Genomic DNA, 6,642 nt, shown 5'->3' with positions numbered 1-6,642 from the left:
GCAGCAGCAAGGATCCCAGATTAGCATGGCTATTAGTGCTCCAAGCAGGAGCTTAAAGAAAAGGAGTGTGTGTCAGCGTAAAATGCACCGCACTACAGCAAGGGAATGAGCACTGGGGATTGCAGGGATCCAGGCCTGAATGCAGCCTCGCAGGGCAGCGGGTGAGCCGGCTACTTCCCTCTCCTGTCTCTGGTAGGGGTGGAAATCCGCTCCTGCTGTCACCAGCTCTGCACAGTACCTTTCTCCGCTGACATGGAATCATAAGACTGGAAGGGACCTCGCGACATCATCTAGTCCAGTCCCCTGCACTCACGGCAGGACTAAATATTATAGACCATCCCTGGTCAATTTTGTCTCACCTGCTCTTAAAAATCCCCAATGATGGAGATTCCACAACCTCCCGAGGCAATTTATTCCAGTGCTTAACCATCCTGACAAGAAGTTTCTTCTAATGTCCAACTTAAAGAGCGGTTTCTGCAATTTAAGCCCATTGCGTCTTGTCCTATCCTCAGAAGTTAAGATGAACAATTTTTCTCCCTCCTACTTGTGACAACCTTTTTATGTACTTGAAAACTGTTATCATGTCCCCTCTCAGTCTTCTCTTCTCCAGATTAAACAAACCCAATTTTTTCAATCTTCCTTCATAGGTCATGTTTTCTAGACCTTGAATCGTTTTTGTTTCTTTTCTCTGGACTTTCTCCAAATTGTCCATGTCTTTCCTGAAATGTGTCAAACGGAACTGGAAACAATACTCCAGCTGAGGCCTAATCAGTGTGGAGTAGAGCGGAAGAATTACTTTTCATGTCTGTATTACAGCATTCATACACCCCAGAATGATGTTTCCTTTTTTTTTGCAACATTGTTACCCTGTTGATTCATATTTAGCTTGTGATCCACTATGACCCCCAGATCCCTTTCCGTAGTACTCCTTCCTAGGGAGTAATTTCCTATTTTGTATGTGTGCAACTGATTGTTCCTTCCTAAGTGGAGTACTTTGCATTTGTCCTTATTAAATTTCATCCTATTTACTTCAGACCATTTCTCCAGTTTGTCCAGATCCTTTTGAATTTTAATCCTCTCCTCCAGAGCAATTGCAACCCCTCCCATTTTTGTATCGTCTGCAAACTTTATAAGTGCACTCTCTATGCCATTATCTAAATCATTGATGAAGATGTTGAATAGAATTGGACTCCGAACTGATCCCTGTGGGACCCCATTCGATCTGTCCTTTCAGCTTGACTGTGTACCACTGATAACTGGTTGGAAAACCATTTCCAGAGAGTAGTTATGCATCCACCTTATAGTGGCTCCATCTAGGTTGTATTCCCCTAGTTTGTTAGTAAGGCGTTTGATACTGTCATAGAATCATAGAATATCAGGGTTGGAAGGGACCTCAGGAGGTCATCTAGTCCAACACCCTGCTCAAAGCAGGACCAACCCCAACTAAATCATCCCAGCCAGGGCTTTGTCAAGCCTGACCTTAAAAACCTCTAAGGAAGGAGATTCCACCACCTCCCTAGGTAACCCATTCCAGTGCTTCACCACCATTCTAGTGAAAAAGTTTTTCCTAATATCCAACCTAAACCTCCCCCACTGCAACTTGAAACTATTATTCAAGTTCTTGCATGACCTTCTCATAAAGTTAAGATATACCATATCTACCACTTCCCCCCCCATCCACAAGGCTTGTTACCCTGTCAAAGAAAGCTAGTAGGTTGGTTTGGCACGATAACTTCTTGACAAATCCATGCTGACTGTTACTTATTACCTTATTATCTTCTAGGTGTCTGCAAATTGATTGCTTAATTATTTTGCTCCATTATTGTTCCATGTACAGGGACATCAGTGTTCCACTGGGTGCTCCACTCTTTCTGTACCCGTGGGCTCTGGCCGCGGTCCAACAGGAGCGATTTAAAACCCCATTCCATGGCAAATGAATGCCATGGTATACCTTCCTACATCCTCCCCAGGAGAGCCACTGAGGTCCATGGGACTGTCAGTATGGGGAGTGGCTACTCCCACGGAAAAGGGTGGCAGGTTCAGGTCCCCAGAATTGGGTCTGAAAGTACCACAAAGAGGACAAGTGAGAGGGCGGGATGCAGGTACGGGGCTGGGAGGCAGGTGATGGTGGCACGGGCAGAGTGGGAGGAGGAATGTTGCACCCAGTCTGGATTTGTGCCACCTGTAACGCCCATCATGTTTCAGTCTTACTGAAACTTCTTATGCCTTCCCAGATCTTGGTCATATAATGTTAAAGAGGAAGAAACACACTAAGGACCATCATGTCCAGCAGGCAAGTCCCCTGTCTTAAGTGTCCACTCTACGGTCTCTTTAAGCTTTTCAGTTGTCTGTCTGACAAGCCTGGGCCTTGGAGACAAGCTGGCCTGCGTCTCTCCGCAGAACAGAAGCGAGATGAACACAGCTGAAGCTGGAACCATTCAGTCCCTTGACAAGCTGATCTCTCTAAAGGCATGTCTGACATAGCAAAGAAACCCACGATGGTGCCAGGGACCTCCAGGATCCCGTAAAGAGAGTGGGGGTGGGGGGAAGGGAGCCCCCTGAAATCTGGGTCCCAAAACACATTTTTCCAGTGAGGAGATGACACAGCTTCCTTGAGGCTTCTCTGCTGGTTCCTCTCTGCTGTCCCATCCCTGGATGGAATTATGCCTGATGATGGGTCTCATTCACCCATGCAGAGCACTCCATGCCACCGAAGCCCCATGGGACCCCTCTGGCAGTGAGCCACCTGCTGATTGTGCAGAGGTCTTGGGCAGCTCTGCTGGGGGGACGGAGGGCGGCAGTTCTCACCCTGAGGTGAATCCTCCTAAGAGGAACAGAGAGACACAACCTTTTGTGGACAGTGAATCAATCTACTTCTGGAGGGTGGGGTGGGGCAGTTCCTTAGCTGGCGTCAGTTGTCACAGCTCTAGGAAAGCCAATGGAGCTCGGACAATTCACTGCCGCTGAGCTAGAGTGTGGCTAAAGAGCATCCCTTCTTTTCCCCACTAGGAAATGAAGAGCAGGCTTCTGGCCTGGGCCCCCGGGATGCTTACTCAGGGAAAACCTCTAATCTCCAGGCTGCATCAGCGGTTCCCAGCCAGCTGCCTGCTTGGCTGTGGTTGGCCCAGCAGGAAGACCGCAGCAGCCTGTAGGTGGCATTGCTGGCAAATGAGGAGCTCTCTTCAAGCTGGAACATGTCAAGAAGCAGCTTCTTGCTTTGTAACCAGCCCCCTCTCCCCCCTTCCATTCTGTCTTCTCCTCCCGTCAGGATGGCGCACAAATGCAGCTAGGCCTGGGGCCGGGTTCGAGACTCCAGGGTAAAAACCAGACCCCGTGAGGTTACTCTGGATTGACACTGGTGGAGGTATGATAGGGATTTGGCTCTAACTTTTGTCTGAGGCGTGGTACCAGCAACAGGCATGTGTGGCCTTTACCGTCAACTCCAGGTGTTCAAAAATCATAAATCAGCCCTCCCCCCAAATCATGAGTGGCTTAAAATCATGAGACTTTGAAAATTAAATAAATAAATATACTTTGTGTTCTCTTTCTTTGAGGTTTTTTTGAACACAAATGAAAACAGTCTCACCTAGTCACGTGACTCCAGGTGCTGGGGCTTTAAGGCAAACATGGAATATTATGAAGCTGGGGACAGTCCTACTGAATGTGCATGTCATGCTTATCTGGCTTTTGGCCTGGAAATAACGCAAGATTGGACAATCTTGCAAGTTCTCCAGCGTTTCCTAGTTTGGCCACTCCAGAAACATATTCCCTTGTGGCCTTTTAGTGCTGTGGCATCTCCAGCGCGAGGTGGAAATGGCATGTGCAGAGAGAGACCAATTGAATAGCAACCAAAAAAAAAAGTGAAACCAACCTTTTGGCCCTGGTGTAACTTCTCAGGTTTGCTGCAGTTCCAGATATTCCCACGTTGACTTCTTGGTAGAAATTTGAGACAGGCCTAAGTTCAATCACAAATCTGAGCCACCCAGATTTTCAGAAGGGAGGTGGAGATTCAAAATCTGGAGTTGGAAACGCATGTGAATTTTGGATGAAATTCACCCAAGGCCCTTCACATGGGGCTGAAGCAAGGCCTGAATGGTCTGGAGCCCACTGGTACTGCAATGAGTTTAATCTTTCGCAATGGGGCAACTGGTTTAGGTTGGACATTAGGAAAAACTTTCTCACTAGGCGGGTGGGGAAGCACTGGAATGGGTTACCTAGGGTGGTGGTGGAATCTCCTTCCGTAGAGGTTTTTAAGCTCAGGCTTGACAAAGCCCTGGCTGGGATGATTTAGTTGGTGATTGGTCCTGCTTTGAGCAGGGGGTTGGACTAAATGACCTCATAAGGTCCCTTCCAACCCTGATATTCTATGAACTGCTGCTCAGTTACGCCAATGTAAATATGGAGGTGTGCCAATGATTTTAGTGGAGCTATTCCGGATTTACACAAGCTATCAGAGCAGAATTTGGCCCTGGCCCTAGAATGGGTTGAACGAGGACCCAAATTTATACAGCCCCCATCTCTTTAATGTTGGTTACTGGTGTTTGAAATCCTGACCTAAACTTAGATCTGTATTTTTGCCGCTTAGGTTCCTTTCTAGGTTAATGGCTTGATCCCACCATTACCTCACATCTTCAGTTGTCACTGATGCTTCTGCAAAGATTGGAGAGCTGGTTAGAGTTCTTTTCATCTAAAAGATTTTTTTTTTTTGGCAAAAAATGCCACTTTCCTAAAAATCAAAATGTTTTGAATATCAGTCAATTAAGACGAACTTGCATTGGGAGAGGAACCCAAAAGAAACATTTTGCTAATGGCAAAGTGTCCTGTTTCGACGCTTTAGGAACAAAACTTTTTTTTAATTTCGCAGTGGCACGGCAGGATAAAACTTGTTGATGTCGTTTGATGATCTACCTTAAAAAGTTTTGCAAAAGGTTAAAAATCGGAACAAAATGTTTTGATTTGCTTGAAACGAGATGTTTTGATCGAGCCGAAGTGAATGTTGGTTCGCAGGCTATTTCAAAACTCTTTACGTTTTGTTCTATTTCACAGTGAAATTTTTTTTTTTTTTTAAACGGTGACATTTTCCCATGAAATGGAAAATCCGGTTCCTGCCCAGCTGTGAAAGTGTAAAATGCTGCCGTTCTCATTGGACAGAGCAGTATGACGTTTGGCTGTGCAGAAGATCAGAGAAAGGACTTGTCTATATGGAGCAGTAATGAACATTACCAGGGGCGTGATTTCTAAAGGGCACCTACGTGTTGTGCATTAATTGGTTCCTGTAGACCTTCCTGGTATGCACGAAAAGTTCCCTAATACACTTTAATGTAGTACAGTTTCAAACAGCATAGGCTGCAGGAGGGTCTACATGGACCAATCAATGCGCCGCACATTAGTTTTAGACATCACACCCCCATCGCATGCATTACTGCTCTTTGTAGACTTCTGGCTTTCAAAGCTATGAATAAACGATGCTGCAAAATGCAAAGCGGAAGAGATACAGGCCTTAAATCTTCTAGAGGAATAGAGATGCTGATTTCTTGTAGTAGGAAAATACTAGACACGTAAGGAGGTTAATGCTAATGCACAATCAGGCAAAGGTGTATAATCTTTTATTATTATTTAAGTATTTATAGAGGGCCACATGAGTGACACCAGTTCCCATGGGGAAGGTGTTGCCTGTAAGCTACATGTTAACGAAATAGTTTAGTGCATTAAGAAAAACCTTCATTACAAGCCCAGGGGTTCCTTTGTTCTCTGGAAGCTGTAACAATGACTGGCCTAGGTGTGCCTGCAATTTTCTTTAATAGTTGTCTTTCATCACTGCTTAGGCTCCACCTTCCTATTTCTGCCTCATGGTTATTAACTCTTGTCCCAACCCTGCAATTTGCCATCTTAGTAAATTGCAGCTTCGTGGCGCCTGCCTTGATGGGACAGTGTTCTACTTTTTCTTCGAAAATAGCTTCTTGGTTTCTCCTCTTTGTGACTATAGCCTGGCAGTATTTTCAGTAGTGAACTAGGCAGCCCAGGCATGCTCTGACCCATTTTATTTTAGTGGTATTACACTAGTCTCTGAGGACCCCCGAAATGTTCATAAATTAGGCAGGGCTTTTCAGAGGTACCGAACTACGTTAACTCTGGGATTCAGGTGCCTACATTCTTTGAAAAGCCCAGTGCTAATTGTCACGACGATGCTCCCTGCTTGCCGAGAGGCTTAGATTTGTTGGCCTTTGGAGCAAGGAACCGAGGTACTAAGTGGTGATGGGACTTGCCCAAAATCTCACAGGGGACGGTAGACAAAACCCAGATCTCTCCGAACATAAGAACGGCCATAATGGGTCAGGTCAAAGGTCCATCTAGCCCAGTATCCTGTCTTTTGACAGTGGCCAATGCCAGGTGTTTCAGAGGGAATGAACAGAACAGTAAATCATCAAGTGATCCATCCTCTATCGCCCATTCCCAGCTTCTGGCAAACAGAGGCTCGGGACAACATCCCTGCCCATCCTGGCTAATAGCTATTGATGGACCTACCCACCATGAATTTATCTAGTTCTTTTTTTGAACGCTGTTATAGTCTTCTGGCCTTCACAACATCCTCTGGCAAGGAGTTCCACAGGTTGACTGTGGGTTATGTGAAGCAATACTTCC

This window comes from Trachemys scripta, chromosome 16 (genome assembly GCF_013100865.1).
Source record: "Trachemys scripta elegans isolate TJP31775 chromosome 16, CAS_Tse_1.0, whole genome shotgun sequence".
NCBI lineage: Eukaryota > Metazoa > Chordata > Testudines > Emydidae > Trachemys > Trachemys scripta.
This window is presented reverse-complemented; position numbering follows the sequence as displayed.